At 52.1% G+C, this 16,307-nt stretch overlaps 1 long non-coding RNA gene across 1 annotated transcript; it reads left to right on the top strand.

Annotated features, from left to right (window-relative positions):
• Window positions 1-2,630: 2,630 nt before the first annotated feature.
• On the top strand, window positions 2,631-15,349 carry LOC125131324 (uncharacterized). Its single transcript, XR_007135890.1, has 2 exons — window positions 2,631-2,917; window positions 13,920-15,349. It is a non-coding gene; the product is annotated as an uncharacterized LOC125131324 (long non-coding RNA).
• The last annotated feature ends 958 nt before the right edge of the window (window positions 15,350-16,307 follow it).

Here is a 16,307-nt window from a genome sequence, read left to right as displayed (position 1 = left end):
GGAGTAAAAAGGAAGAGGAACGTGTACCCCGACTGCACCCCAATACACCCCACCACTTTTCTCTCCCAATCCATCTCCAGGCTCTGCCCTACATAATATAGGAAGCCTTTATCCTTGGCCTTCCTATTGCTGGACAAATGCTAGGTGAGGACTAAGGAAAAAGATTTATCCACCAGGTCCCCTGCCCTGCCCCAGAGCCCACAGGGCACCCCCGAAGGACTTCCTGAGGAGTCAGCAACCCAGGAGAGGTTGCTGCTAGCAGTTTGTGTGCTTATGAGAGGGACTTTGCTGCTCCTGCTTTTTTTTTTTTTTGCTTTGTAGGACCGCAGGTGCAGCATATGGAGGTTCCCAGGATAGGGGTCAAATCAGAGCTGCAGCTACCACCCTACACCACAGCCACAGCAACGTGGGATCAGAGCCACATCTGTGACCTACACCACCGCTCATGACAACGCCGGATCCTTAACCCACTGAGCGAGGCCAGGGATCGAACCTGCGACCTCATGATTCCTACTCGGATTCGTTTCTGCTGCGCCATGACAGGAACTCCTGCTCCTGCTTATTATAAGCACAGACGCTCCTGCTTATTATAAGCACAGACTTTTGTCCAAGCCTCTCTGACCAGCCCAGGAGGACGGGATCCCTTCCTTCCTCCTTCCTTCACATATTCATTCATTTACAGACGTGTGCAGAGCGCCTCCAGGGAGCCAAACAATGAGGACACAGTGGCAAGTGAGCACAAAAGGACCCACAGTCTAGTCGGGTTGACAGATCCAGCACCAGAAGCAAACTGTATGATGAGACCAGAGAAAGGGGGAGCAGGGGGGCAGCCAAGACAACAGGTAAGAAAAGCAGAGGGGTCCCAACAGGCAGCTCCTCCTCCCCTTCCAGCCTGAATTCCAGAAATCAAGGGATGAGAAGATGAGCATCAGTGGGCAGGAGAGGTGCTGTGTTCCTGGGGCCCTGTCATCCAGGACCTCAGGCCGGGGGGTGGGGGGGAACCCTGGGGCGGGGGCACCCTTACACAGCAGGAATGCGTTCTCTCCCACTCTGGGGGCCAGCAGTCTGAGCTCAAGGTGTGGGCGGGGTCTGTGGGGGGGCTGGATGAGCAAGTGCTTGTTTGGTTGACCTCTAGACCCGCTGTACCCTTGACAAGGGCCACTTCCCGAGAATTTCACCGGCCTGACTGACTCACTGGACAGGAAGGGAAGGGCAGGAATGTCTGGCTGCCGACCAGGGGCCCTTCACCCTTGGCCAAGCCCAGTATGGCCTCCTGGGGGCGGCCCCCCCTCCCGGGGCCCCCCCTCCACTGGCACACCAGCCCTCCTCCCTCGGTGTGTCCTGCTTGGCAAGCAGGTAGCCACTCAGCTGTCAGGGGGAAGCCACGTGGGGCCCCCTCCCCCTCCCTGGCACCCCCTTATCAGGGGTCCAGCCATGCTGAGAGGCTTCCGCTACGAGTCACTCATCCATCCACACACACTGAGCCCTCGCTTCCTTTTCGACAAATAAGTATTAACACCCACCGTGGGCACCCTCTAGGCCCCGGAGATGCAGCAGCAAACATAAGATACAGCCGTGGCCCCTGTGAAGTTTACATCCAAGTGGATGGAGACAAAGACCAAAAAAATCAATGGGTAACAAGTCAGCTGCTGGTAAAGCCAACAGAAGGCGCAAAGCAGGGGAGGGGCAGGGATGCGTGGCTGGGCTGGGCAAGGCCACACGTCAAGTCGAGAAGCCAGCTCCCGTAAGGGCCCTCGGGAGCAAGATCCAAAGAAGTGAAGGATCCTGAGAGAGAAGGATCCAGGCTGGGGGAACAGCAGGGGCGAGGCCAGAGGTGCAGAGTACCTCGGTTTCAAGAATCATCCCAGAGTCTAGGAGTGTGTGTTGAGGGAGGGGTGGGTGGCCAGATGCACCATACGGTGTGGGCATTGTATCAAAGGCCCTGAGGAACTGGGGTTTCTATCTCAAGGAAACGGAGATTTCAAAGTTGAGAACAGGGGTTCCTGCTGTCATGGCGCAGCAGGAACGAATCCAACTAGGAACCATGAGGCTGCGGGTTCGATCCCTGGCCTCACTCAGTGGGTTAGGATCTGGTGTTGCCACTGTGGTGTAGGTCGCAGTCACGGCTCGGATCTGGCATTGCTGTGGCTGTGTGTTGGACCCCTAGCCTGGGAACCTCCATATGCCTCGGATGTGGCCCTAAAAAGACAAAAAAAGACCAAAAAAAAAAAAAGTTGAGGACAAAGTGTCCCAGGTCCTCGGGGAGATTCCCGTCTAGAGTTAGACGGGGCTATTTTGACAGTGAGATCCGTGCTAGAGATGCTGGGAACTCAGCCTGGAGACTGAGGCAAGGTCTCCGCCAGGACTGGGGAAACACTGCCTGATTCGGTTTAGAAGCCTGCTGTTCTGTGTCAGTGTCAGCGGATGACTCTGTCCTCAGAGGGGGCGCTTGTTTGTTCATTTTCATCTGAAATTTAAATTGAAGGGGACAGTGCGGTAATCTCTTGGTTAACCACTTTGCCCCTGAAAGCTGAGCTGATCCAGCCACCGCCAACCCTGTGCCATGCCGTGGAAAGCAGGACGGGTGTGTGTGTGTGTAGGGTGTGTGTGTGTGTGTGTATGTGTGTGTGTGTAGGGTGCATAAACACCCTGCCATCCCGAGACAGTTCATCCTTCTGGAGGCAGGAACAGGGGGCGGGTACAGCAGAGGGGCAAGGTGCTGGGAGCCACACCACAGAGTGTTTGTGACAGAAATCAATGGTGTTGGCTGCAGGGCGAGAACTGCAAGCGGAGCCCACGGAGATGCAGTAACCGAGAACATTCCTGAGGTTCTAAGGAGTCAGGAAAACAACTTGCAGATCTGAAGAAGCTCATGCAGAGAGCAGTGCCGTGTGATGGACCAGGGCCAGAGCTAAAAGTAAGTTTTGATTTCTATGCCCAGCAGAAGCATCAGGGAAAGGAGGGTTTCAGCACCACCAGACACAGGGAAGCCAGAGGAGCCAGGAGGGTAAGCCGGACTTCAGTCTTAGCCGCGAGAGAGGACGGTGCCTCCCCCAAAGAGGAGGGAGGGTGCCCCAGGCAGGAGGCCAAGGCTGAGAGAAAGCCGCAGCTGGGCAGAAGAAGACTGAGGTGAAGGTTGTCCCAAAGCAGAAGAAAGAGTCCAGGCAGTTAGGGCGCCCCCTCCCCCGCCCCGAAACTGGCCCCATCACTCCCAGAGCAGCAGAGACAGGGTGGGGCCTCCAAGCCACCTCCCCAAAGGGCAGACAGTGAACCCAGGAGTGGCCTGGAGCCAGGGGAAGGGATGCAGTATTTACTGGGTGTTTGCTGTGTGGAGGTGCCTTCCATAGGCTCCCACAATGATCCCGAAATGTAGGTGTTTGGGTTTTTCTTTTTTTTACAGATTACAAAAACAGGTTTTAGAAAAGACTCATACAGATAGCCATATGCAATGGAATATTACTCAGCCACGAAAAAGAATGAAATGTCATTTGCAGCAACATGGATGGACTTTCACATTAAGTGAAGTAAGTCAGAAAGAGAAAGATAGATACCATATGATATCACTTACATGTGGAATCTAAAAATATATTTTTAAAATGATACAAATGAACTTATTTACGAATCTGAAACAGACTCACAGACATAGAAAATAAACTTATGGTTACCAAAGGGAATACCGGGAGCGGAGGCCAGGGAGGTAAATTAGGAGTTTGGGATTAAAAGACACACGACTGGAGTTCCCACTGTGGTTCAGTGAGTTAAGAATCTGACTGGTATCCACGAGGATGCAGGCTGGATCCCTGGCCTCCCTCAGTGGGCTAAGGATCTGGCATTGCAACGAGCTGTGGCATAGGTTGCAGATGTGGCTTGGATCCCATATTGCTGTAGTTATGGCGCATAGGCCGGCAGCTGCAGCTCTGATTTGACCCCCTAGCCTAGGAAGTTCCATGTATCATGGGTGCAGCCCCCCCAAAAAAAGAGGAAAAAAATTTTTTAAAAATGGTTTAAAAAAAAAAAAAGACTCAAATAATCCCAAAGCCATTAATCCCAAGGCCACCAGCATATAAGTGGCCAAGCTGGGACTGGACCCCACAGCTCTGCCCCCCAAACCTCTGCTCCTTCTGCCAGCCCTCACACAGCCAAAAGGCAGAAGGGGAAGTGGACTCCAGGTGGCCCCAGTGGGCAGGACAGGGACAGGGGTCACAGGTGGGGAGAAAACCTTTCTAATAACCAGAACTACCTGATCAAAGGTGGCCAGCCTCAGGAGGAGGGGAGCTCATACAAGAGCTGGCTCGTGGGGACAGATGGGGTCCTGGAGGTTCCCATCACTCTGAGGGGCTGTGACACGTGGAAGCAGCACAGGAGCCTGCCAGGGTCTTCCCTCGAGTTTGGGAAGAGTGAGAAAACAGTCTCTTGGGAGCTGCCAATAATGAATCAATCACTCAAGCGGCTTGGGACCCTAGTTCCCAGTGCCAAGCCCTTGTCATGGGACCGGAGCCTGGCCCCCAGGCTGCTGACCACTGTCAGGAGAAACGGGCTCCCGCACAGGGAAACACGCACACCAGACTCAGACGAGAGAGGGTGTTTGCTGCAGAAACAAGGGCTAATGTATGCGCCACCTCCCAGGTCCCTAAGGAATCAAAAGAGAGGACAATGGGACCTGGAGGATCCAGGGAGAGCACCGCGTTAGAATGGTGGTCATGGTCACAGTATTATTCACAGCTGGCTTCTCCTGAGCAGTTACTATGTGCTGAAGGTTTTGCACGCGCTGTATGATTTCGCCATCAGGGCAACCCTGTGAGGCAGGTGCTCTTACTGCCCTTTTTACAGACAAGGAGGCAGGCCCAGAGAGGGGGCGTAACTCACCCACAGTTGCACAGCTAACATGCGGCAGAGCCAGGACACAAGCCCTGATCTGTCAGCCTCCAGACCCCAAGTAGAACTGAGATGCTGGTGCTTCTGGCATCTCTGCCCTGAAATAGCTCCAAGAAGGAATGCAGTCATTTTCTATTGCTGCCGTAACAAATTACCAAAACTTAACCACATGTGTTTATGGCATAACTGCTCTTCTGGAGGTCAGAGGTGTGAACTACAACCAAGGTACCAGCAGGGCTGCCTTCCTTTCCGGAAGCTCCAGGGGAGAATTCCCTTCTTTGCCTCTTCCAGCTTCTGGGGGCTGTCCTCCACCCTTGGCACGTGGCTCCTTCCTTCCATTTCAAAGCCAGCATTGCCATGCCTCTCTGTCACATCCCTCTCTGACCACAGCCAGGAAGACTCTCTGAGTTTAAAGACCCATGTGAGGCGTTTCCGTCGTGGTGCAGTGGTTAGCAAACCCAACTAGCATTCATGAGGACAGGGGTTCGATCCTTGGCCTCGCCCACTGTACTAAGGATCTGGTGTGGCCTTGAGCTGTGGGGTAAGTTGCAGGCGCGGCTCGGATCCTGCGTTGCTGTGGCTGTGGTGTAGGCCAGCAGCTACAGCTCCGCTTCGACCCCTAGCCTGGGAACTGCCATACACTGTAGGTGCAGCCCTAAAAAGACTAAATAAATAAATAAATAAATAAATAAATAAATTTCCCTAACTGCCTACAAAAGTTTGTTTTAATAATTGGTCTGTCTGAATCAGGACACAAAAAAAGACCCTCATGTCGTACTGGGTTGATATGCGTCCTAAATCTCTCTCAACCTATAACAATTTCCAGAAGATACACGCTTCCCTCTCCACTCTTTTATACCTTTATTCCTCAGTCGTGTAAATGAATGATCTACGTAAAAGTTAAATTCAGGAACTTCTCTTGTGGCACCGAAGGTTAAGGATCCAGCGTCGTCACTGCAGTGGCTTTGGGTCAATGCTGTGGCACAGGTTCAATCCCTGGCCTGGAAACTTCCATGCACCATAAGGAATGTCCCCCCAAAAAAGTTAAATCCAGGAGAAAATACAAATCTAATGCTTCCTGGAGACTTAGCCTCCCCAAGGATGCCAGGTGAGGAAGGGCAGCCCGAGGAGGGGACGAGGGGGCAGAGAGGATGCTGGGGGCAGCAGAAGACCCTGCCAAAGCCCTTGGGGGGAGTGTGGAGTCAGGGAGCCCAGGGGTCCGGCATCCTGGGGACTGTCCTGGCCTGCTTGGCAGAGGTGGATGGAAGGGTTGTGGGGACACCAGTGACAGGTTGGCCTTGAGCAGCCTGAGGAAAGTCCCTAAAGCTGAGGATGATGCAACCATTCTAAATGTGCAGCCGGCCGAGAAACCACAGGGAACCCACCACCCACCGTACCGAGCCCAGCGCTACACCAAAGCATCCCCGGACCAGGACAGTGGAGGAACATGGAGGCAGCTAAGCGTGACAGGAGAGGGGAGCCAATGAAACTGGAGGCCAGGGGACCTGAGCTCTCCTCCAGCACTGCCTCCAGCTGCCTGCACAGTTCTGTGAAGGTCACCTGTCGACGCAGTCCCTTGGGTGACCGAAGCTGGGGGAGAGGGGAATGAACAATAATATACACTAACATTTGCATGAATTTGCATCAAGTAGGTTACACAAAACCCAAATGAGAGTCAAATGAGATCCCGAGTATGGAAGGGGTAAATGGAAATTCTCCCCCATTTCCTATTTCGAACAGCCAGATCCCAAAGCCCCGTTCCTACCAAGTTCCCCACATTACCCCTGACCTGAGAGGTTGCTGCAGGATGAATAGGAGTTTGCTGGCAACAGGAAAGTTACTGTAGACAAGAGAATGACAGGGTCAAAGGTAGAGACACAGGAACGAGCCCAGGATGTTCAGAGAAGCAAAGAAGGCAAAGGGCTAAATCAATGTGGAATCTCGGATTGGACTCCATGACAGGAAAAGGAGAGAAATGGGTGAAATCTGAATAAAATCTGCACTTCAGTTAATAGCACTCACTAGTGTTAACTTCTTAGTTCTGACAAATAAACGATGGTTTTTTTAAGATGTTAACATTAGGGGTAAGCCATAGTATCTTTGCAGCTTTTCTGTAAACCTAAAATTATTCCAAAATAAAGGAGTTATTAAGAAAGAGAGGAGTTCCCACTGTGGCTCAGCAGGTTAGGAACCTGACATAATGTCCATGAGAATGCAGGTTCAATCCCTGGCCTTGCTCAGTGGGTTAAGGATCCGGCGTTGCTCTGAACTGTGGTGCAGGTCACAGCTGAGGCTCAGATCCTGCATTACTGTGGCTGTGTCGAAGCCAGCAGCTACAGTTCCTAACCCAGGAACTTCCATATGCCGCAGGTATGGCCATAAAAAGGAAAAAAAAAAGAGAGAGAGAGAGAGAGAATAAAGGACAAAAAGAAAAGTAGTACAAAACAGCTAAAGCATATAAGATGCCAGAAGGGGAGAATGGGTGATGGGCAGCAGCAGAGGCCAGGTTGCCAGGGCTTCCTGTGCCACACCATGGGGTCCAGACTCCACCTCTCTGCAGGCAATGACTCCATGGCAATATGCCTCCCTCTGGGCCATTCCCGCAGGCCCCAGGGTGGACACCAGCTACAACTTCTTACTTTCAGCTTCATCTTAACTACATTCCACCTGCCCATATGTGTCTGAACCCACACAGAAATATCCCAGGGCTACACACACACACACACACACACACACACACACACTCCCCACCTAGGAGAAGGGCTGAGTCCAGCCCCTGATCCTCCTCACGAATCCAGAACCACTACCCAGAACAGAGGTCAGCAGCCATGGAAAGGGAGGCTGAGGGACAGGACCAAGGCACAAACTCACCTGTCATTGGCCCCTAAGATGACAATGACATCTTAGCCCCAGGGAGGTACCTTCAGGATGGCACACCCCCTGGGGCATCACCTGCAGCCCCTTCACCCACCTCCACCACCAGGGGACAAGAATGGCAGAGAGAGCACCAAAGCGAACACAGCCACTCACCCTGGGGAGCAGCAGTTCCAAACCCGGGCTCTGGAGCCAGGTCACCGGGGCGCAAATCCCAGCCCTGCTGCTTCCCAGCAAGCTAAGTCATGGGGCCTCCGTTTCCCCATTTGTCCAGTCACTACCCACCTCAGAAGGCTGTTCGGCAATTAAATGCATACAGCAGGTGTGCCCATCCAAGTGTTAGTTCTTCAGACTTATCTTTTCATTTAATGTCAGCAGAATACTGGCTGTGGATACTCCAGGAACGGTCATTACTGGGGGGGACTTTTGAAAAAAAAAAAAAAAAGATGCATGGAACGTGAAGTTACCATTCAGGACAACATCTGATCCGAGCCCAGTGGGTAATTCAGAAAGCAATGGCAGGGGAGCCCTGAGAGGGAGGGCCAGATGGGGTTGACAAGGATGCGTGGAAGGCGGGGATTGGGGGGGGAGCCCAGCTGGCCTCAAAGATGGGTAAGCTGCCCATGGGAGAGAGGAGAGGAGGACGGGTCAGGGGCTGGGGCTGAGGAAAGAAGAGGTAGGAACCCTGCCATAGATGAGAGAGGAAAGAGACCTGCAAATACTCGCGAAGACAGAGCGCAGAGGGTGTTTAGGATGAGCTTAGAATTAGGACGTTAGCTTTGCATACATTCAGTAAATACTTACCGTGCACCTGCTGTGAGTCAGGTACTGTTGGAGGCCCTTGGAAAACATCTGAGAACATCAAAATCCCCGCTCTATGGAGTTCCCGTCGTGGCGCAGTGGCTAGGAACAATGAGGTTGCGAGTTCGGTCCCTGCCCTTGCTCAGTGGGTTAATGATCCGGTGTTGCCGTGAGCTGTGGTGTAGGTCGCAGATGTGGCTGGGATCCCGCGTTGCTGTGGCTCTGGCGTAGGCTGGTGGCTACAGCTCTGATTCAACCCCTAGCCTGGGAACCTCAATATGCCGCGGGAGCGGCCCAAGAAATAGCAAAAAGACAAAAAAAGACAAAAAAAAATCCCCGCTCTGGAGGAGTCAACATTCCAGCAAGAGGAGGCAGATGATAAACAACACACGTCCTAAGAAAATTCTTTCCTCTTTTAGAAAGTGGTAAGTGTTATGGCAAACAATCTAGAAGTAAGTGGAGCTGGGAGGTTTTCGAGCTGGAATGATGAGCGGGAAAGAGCAAAGCAAAGCTTTAGGAGTGAGGACGAAAGGGTGATATTAACTATTAGCTCCTGACGAGGCTTCCCCACCCCTCAATCTTCTAAAGAGGACAGATCCTGAGAAATGTGATTTGCTTTGCTGAGTTAGGGTAAGTGGGAAGCAGAGGATGCAAACTGGACACGTGGAGTGAGAGCAACGTTGCTCCCCGTGAACCAGAGGTGAGGGCCAGAGGCCCACAGGGACTGGGCTGGGCTGCAGGAGACCAGGCAGGTGTGGTCGCACAGAATGGGTGTTTGAAGACAGAGAGACCCAAAAAGGGTTTGTTGTTTTCTTTTTGGCCAAGCCCACAGCAGGGGGAAGTTCCTGGGCTAGGAACTGAACCAGCACCATGGCAGTGACCTGAGCCACAGCAGTGACAACAGGATCCTTAACCCACTGAGCCACCAGGGAACTCCCAAAAGGGTTGGGGTTTTGTTTGTTTTTTGTTTTTGTCTTTTTAGGGCCACACCCATGGCATATGGAAGTTCCTAGGTTAGGGGTCGAATCGGAGCTGTAGCTGCCGGCCTACACCACAGCCACAGCAACACCAGATCTGAGCCACATCTGTGACCCACATCTGTGACCCACACCATAGCTCACATCAAAGCTAGATCCATAACCCACTGAGTGAGGCCAGGGATCGAACCTGCATCCTCAAGGATACTAGCCAGGTTTGATACCACTTAGCCACAAAGGGACCTCCCCATAAAGGGAGTTGTTTTTTCTTTTTTTTTTCTTATTTTTTTTATTTTAATTTTAATTTTTTTCTTATTTTTTATAATGATTTTTATTTTTTCCTTAATAGCTGGTTTACAGTGTTCTGTCAATTTTCTACTGTACAGCAAGTTGACCCAGTTACACGTACATTTTACATTCTTTTTCTCACATTATCATGCTCCATCATAAGTGACTAGATATAGTTCCCAGTGCTACACAGCAGGATCTCATTGCTTATCCATTCCAAAGGCAATAGTCGGCATCTATTAACCCCAAGGTCCCAATTAATCCACTCCCTCCCCCTCCCCCTCCCCCTTGGCAACCACAAGTCTGCTCTCTGTGTCCATGATTTTCTTTTCTATGGAAATGTTCATTCGTGCCATATATTAGATTCCAGATATAAGTGGTAGCAGATGGTATTTGTCTTCCTGACTAACCTCACTTAGTATGAGAGTCTCTAATTCCATCCAAGTTGCTGCAAACAGCATTCTTTTGTTCTTTTTTATGGCTGAGTAGTCTTCCATTGTGTATATATACCACATCTTCCTTTTTTTTTTTTTTTTGGTCTTTTTGCTATTTCTTGGGCCGCTCCCGCGGCATATGGAGATTCCCAGGCTAGGGGTCCAATCGGAGCTGTAGCCACTGGCCTACGCCAGAGCCACAGCAACGCGGGATCCAAGCCGCGTCTGCAACCTACACCACAGCTCACGGCAACGCCGGATCATTAACCCACTGAGCAAGGGCAGGGATCGAACCCGCAACCTCATGGTTCCTAGTCGGATTCGTTAACCACTGCGCCACGACGGGAACTCCATATACCACATCTTCCTAATCCACTCATCTGTCAGTGGACATTTGGGTTGTTTCCATGTCTTGGCTATTGTGAGCAGTGCTGCAATGAACACGCAGGTGCATGTGTCTTTTTCAAGGAAAGTTTTGTCTGGATATAGGCCCAAGAGTGCGATTGCTGGGTCATATGGTAGTTCTATGGATAGTTTTCTAAAGTATCTCCAAATTGTTTTCCATAGTGGTTGCACCAATTTACATTCCCACCAACAGTGCAGAAGGTTCCCTTTGCTCCACACCCTCTCCAGCCAAAAGGGGGTTTTAGAATGGTGTTCTCTAGCATGAGAGCTGTCTCCCCTCTCCCACCTCTCCATGAAATTGTCATAAACTTCGTCCGCTACGTGGGTAGTCTCCACACTGACTGTGTGTGTGTTTCACACCAGGAAAAGTTACGGTGAGAGCAGGGCAGCCAAAGGCAGCCCAAATGCAGTGACATGGCAGGACAGTCCTTCCAGCGATGTGTGCAGAGTGGACAGGTGAATTACAGGGAGGCAGGAGGAAGGGTGGGACAACTGTTTGAGCTGAGGAAGAGTTTCGGGGACACGGTCCCCATCTCGGGTGGAGGCAGGAGGAAGGAAGGTTGCTGAGCAACCAACACGGGCCTGGCTCAAAAGACCTGAGGTCTGATCTTTCCTCTAAATCACTCCTCCTGCCTCAGGCTCACTTCTTCGTTTTTCAATTAGACAATCTCTGTGGTTCCTCCCACCAGTGACAGGTACTAGGTAGCAAGAGCCACATTCCATAAGCAGGTGTGGGACGCCATGGCCAGAAGTCACAGGGGAGGGGAGGGGAGGGCTGACTGGGGGGGTGAACGGGGTGGGGGTGTGGGGACCAAGAAGAAAGAAGGTGGATTCTTGGGTAGGGAGGCCCTTGAAGACTATGAGGGCTGATGTTTATCTTGAAATGTCTATTTTTTTCCTATTGCTTCTCTGACAAATTACTACAAATTTAGTGGCTTCAAACAGCATGTATTATTTACAGTTCTGCAGGTCAGAAGCCTATGAGTCAGCAGGGCTACATATGTTCCTTCAGGCAGCTCTAAGGGAGAATCCACTTTCCTGCCATTTCCAGCTTCTGGAGGTTGCCTGCGTTCTTCGGCATGCAGCCCTGCATCCCTCACACCTCCGCTACCACCTTCGGGGCTCCTTCTCTGGCTCTGACCCTCCTGCCTCTTCTCCTGCAGACTCTTGGGATTACACTGGGCCCACAAGCACATGCCAGGATAACCTCCTCACCTCTATATGTGCAAAATCCCTTCGGCTGTGCAAGGTGGTATCATCACGGATGTGGGGGATTACGATGCGGGCATACTTTGGGAGACACTAAAGTAGAAACACTGGCCTTCCCATTATGGCACTCCTGTTGGGTTGGGTTAAGAACCCGACCTAGAGTCTGTGAGGATGCAGGTTCAATCCTTGGCCTTGCTCAGTGGGTTAAGGATCTGGTGTTGCCACAAGCTGCGTGTAGCCTGCAGATGCGGCTCAGATCCTGCATTGCTGTGGCTGAGGCGTAGGACAGCAGCTGCAGCTCTGATTCGAACCCTAGCCTGGGAACCTCCATATGCTGCAGGTGTGGCCCTAAGAAGATAAAAGAAAAGGAAAAGAAAGTGGAAATGCTCAACAAGGCCTTGGACGCCAGGATGAATTTAGGAAGAGGTCAGCTCAAAAGAGGCACAGCAGGAGGAACAAGGGGGAAGAGTGTCCAGGGAAAAAGGGGAGCAGAGGGCAGAGGAGCCACCCCTGAGGAAGAGCCACCCCTTGCAGAGGGCCCCTCTGGGCCAGCAAGCGACTGGGAAATTAGAGAACACAGAAATTCATCAAACGCAAGTGTATTCAGAAGGGCCTACCACCAACACGTGTACCCACAGGAGGTCAAGAGGAAGGCCAGCCAGTCACCTGAGAGTCAAACAAGGTAATTCATGGAGGAGAAGACAGCAGTGTTCAAAGCTTCATGGAGTGGTGGCATTTGAGCTTAGAAAAAGGAGCGGCAGGAGTTCCCGTCGTGGCGTAGTGGTTAACGAATCCGACTAGGAACCATGAGGTTGTGGGTTCGGTCCCTGCCCTTGCTCAGTGGGTTAACGATCCAGCGTTGCCGTGAGCTGTGGTGTAGGTTGCAGACGCGGCTCGGATCCTGCGTTGCTGTGGCTCTGGCGTAGGCTGGCGGCTACAGCTCCGATTCAACCCCTAGCCTGGGAACCTCCATATGCCGCGGAGCGGCCCAAGAAATAGCAACAACAACAACAACAAAAGACAAAAAAAAAAAAGAAAAAGGAGCGGCAAACATGTTTCTAGAAGGGAAGGGAGTGAACCAAGATGATGTAGCCCCAGAGACAGGAAGGGAGAGGGGTCTAGAAAGAAGAGCTGGTCAGCAGGGTCCTGGCAAAGAGAAATGGCCACCAGGGTGGCGGCTGGGAGGCCTTCGTGGCGGTGAGTGTGGTCCTCCCGGCCCCTCCCACAGCGGGAGGCAAGCGCCCTTGCAGGCAGAGGGGCGTGGCCTAGCCTCAGCTCCCCGCCCCGTGTTCAAATAGGACCACCAGGGGGCGCGCAAGGGCCAAAGTGGACCCTCAGCCTGAGCCAGGGGTTTTTCCAGAAACAGGATGCCCTGAGGGAAGGGAGGAAAAGTGTTCCCACTGCAGCACCACAAAGCCTGGAAGGCCTCACTGCCTCCATGTGATCGCTGACTCAGGGGCTTACCCAGATTTTCCCCTTCCAGTTAAAGCAAACCATATTTTTTCCGTCGCTCCCTTTCCTGGTTGCCTTTTGGATTAAATCGTCTGTCAACAACACCCTTCGGCTCGGAGGCTCACGGCACCACGAAATGGGGGGCGGGGAACCCTGCCGTCTTCTAATCCAAAATACCACCGGACACGTGAGGAGACGGAGGCCCAGACAGAGGAGGTGGCTTGTTCAAAATAAACCAGAGGGTCGGGACCAAGCACAGATCTCAGATCTCCTCACACATCTTCTAAGGACCCCCTTGACTGTAATTTTGGTGCTTTCACGATAGCAGTTGTGAAGGGTAAATAACAGCAATAATTGTAATGTTTCTTGAGGGTAAATAATAGCAATAATAGCAACAGTGGCCAACATCCTCTGAGCACTTCTGGGGCAGGCACTGTTCTAAGCCCTCTGGGTGGATGACTTCAATCAATGCTCACACTCAAGGAGTTGCCCTTATACACTTAAGTGTTTTCCTGAATGACCCCTACCTGCGCGAGGGTAGGGGGCTGGGGGAAGAGCACGACATAAAAAAATAATAATAAAATAAAATCTTTTCTCTCCTTAGCCTTGTTCTCCGCAGGCAGGTGGACTCTGGCTAAGGGCAGCCCCGTGGGACCTTGCTGCCGCCCCGCGCTCCCCCATCCCTCCGCCACCAGTGCTTCACACGCTGCTGGACCCCATCCTCAGCCACCCTGGGTTGGGGGCAGTGACTGGGATGAAGTGCTACCGCGACCCCTCTGCGCAGCCGCCCTTGGCGTTGAGTAACCCCTGAAGGAGCTCTTTCCTCGGCGTCTCCCTCCCCACCGTCGCTCCCTCCCCATTTCACTGCCTCGGTGTTTCCCCAGCGGGTGACGGTGGGTGGTTACGTGCTCTGTGCCCGGGTCCCTCCGCCTGGAATTCCGCCCCGGGGCTTGGGGCTTTGTCTGCTGACCCGCCTTCCAAAGTCTGCAGGAGAGTCGGATCCTCCACCATCCCTCCCCCCGCACTGGAGCCCCCCCGCCCGAAAACCTGGGGACACCAGGCCACCCTTCCCCAACAGAAGCTCCGGAGCTGGCCCTGGGCCGGCCACGCAGAGATTCTTCCAGGTGAGGCGTGTGGTCTCAGCGTTGGGTTTGTTGAGGACAGAGCAGCCTCCCCAGAGGCCCTGGGAGAAGAAATGAAGTCTTCCCGGCTCCTGCTGCCCAGACTCTGACCTGGCCTTCACCGACCCCTCACAAAGAAGTCCCCTCTCCCGGTTTTCTGCCCTCTCCCTGTGTGCCACCCCCTCCCCAGCCTCCACTCCCTCAGTTCACTCCTTGGTCTCACCTGCAAGACTCCACAGCCGCCTGATGTGTACCTCCATGGGTCCCCAGCTCACCTTCATCCCCTGCTACCTGCCTCATGTTACCCAACTGCAGGTCCCCAGACTCCCCTCACCTTTCCGGCTAACCCCCCAAAGCTCTGAGCCAAGGCCTAGAGATACAGTCAGTGGTCCTTATCCTCCAGGAGCTCCTGCCTGTCCCTCCTATCCCCCTGCCCTGCCACCCAGCTACCTAAGGCACAGGTTCCCTGCTCAAACGCTTGTGACCCCTCACCTCCAAGTGCAGAATCCAGGACCATGAGGCATCTTCTGCCTTTACCATGCACATGCAACACGCACACACCCCACTGTGAACTCCAGCCCAGATTCCAAACAGCCCTGGCCCCAGCTTGGCCCAAGACTCCCCCCTGTTTGCCACCACTTTTCCTGGGGGTCTGCAGCATGCTTCCCAGTTTGGGTCAAAGTCCCCTCCTTTGAGCCCCCTTGACCTTTAAGGCTCTGTCCGTGACCTCACATAATACTCTCATCCCCCTCCTGCCCCAAGGAAATACTTTCATGTCATATTCTCATCCCCCTCCTGCCCCAAGGATATACTCTCCTAAGTGGATACAAAAAGTGTTTTGAAATGAATGAATCAATGTGGCAAATCTAACAATGATAATCAGCCGAGCAAAATAAGAACTTGGAAGTGGTAACACCAGCTGTTTCTGGCTGGGGGGGGGGGGGTCATTTTGAGTTATGTTCTTTTTGCTTATTGGGACCTCCTGATGTTTCTATAATGAGGGTGTTTTGCAACTGTAATTAAAAAAAAAAAAACACCAAAGGAAACTTCATTTTAAAAAAAATGCGTAGGGGGTTAGGGATTTCAAAAGTAGGGGGAATCTTATCTTTTGGTGAGAAACAGGAAAGGAATGTTTAAGGAGCCATAGAATATCTATAAGTGAGGAGGTCAAGCTCAGCCAGGCAGAGGGCACACATCACATGCCACATGCAGAGCTGGGGTGCTGGGTGGGGCAGAGTGTTCCCCACAGATGCAAGATGAAGAATTTTGACTTACATCATTAAAGTGGCGGGGCTACAGAAAGTATTTTTTTCTTCGAGTTTTACTGAGATATAACTGACACACGGCACTGTGTAAATTTAAGGTGTATAACATATGGAGTTCCCGTCATGGCTCAGCAGTTGGCGAACCCGACTAGCATCCATGAGGATGCAGGTTTGATCCCTGGCCTCACTCAGTGGGTTGAGGATCCGGTGTTGCATGAGCTGTGGTGTAGGTCACAGACACGGCTCAGACCCCACGTTGCTGTGGCTGTGGCATAGGCCGACGGCTACAGTTCTAATTGGACCCCTAGCCCGGGAACCTCCATATGCCACGGGTGTGGCCCTAAAAAAAGACCAAAAGACCAAAAAAAAAAAAAAGGGTGTATGACATCATTTGACTCATATACATCATGAAATGAGGCTCACGATGGGTTCAGTGAACCTCTAATCTCATACACCTACAACACTAAAGAAAAAATATTTTTTCGTTGTAATGAGAACACAGGACTTATTCTAACAAGCGTCCTTTATAACTTACAGCAGTGTTAATTATATTTCTTATGTTGTGCATTACATCTCTAATACTTATTTAACTGGAAGTTTGTACCT

The sequence above is a fragment of the Phacochoerus africanus genome, chromosome 7, assembly GCF_016906955.1.
Source record: "Phacochoerus africanus isolate WHEZ1 chromosome 7, ROS_Pafr_v1, whole genome shotgun sequence".
Lineage (NCBI taxonomy): Eukaryota > Metazoa > Chordata > Mammalia > Artiodactyla > Suidae > Phacochoerus > Phacochoerus africanus.
This window is presented reverse-complemented; position numbering and strand designations above follow the sequence as displayed.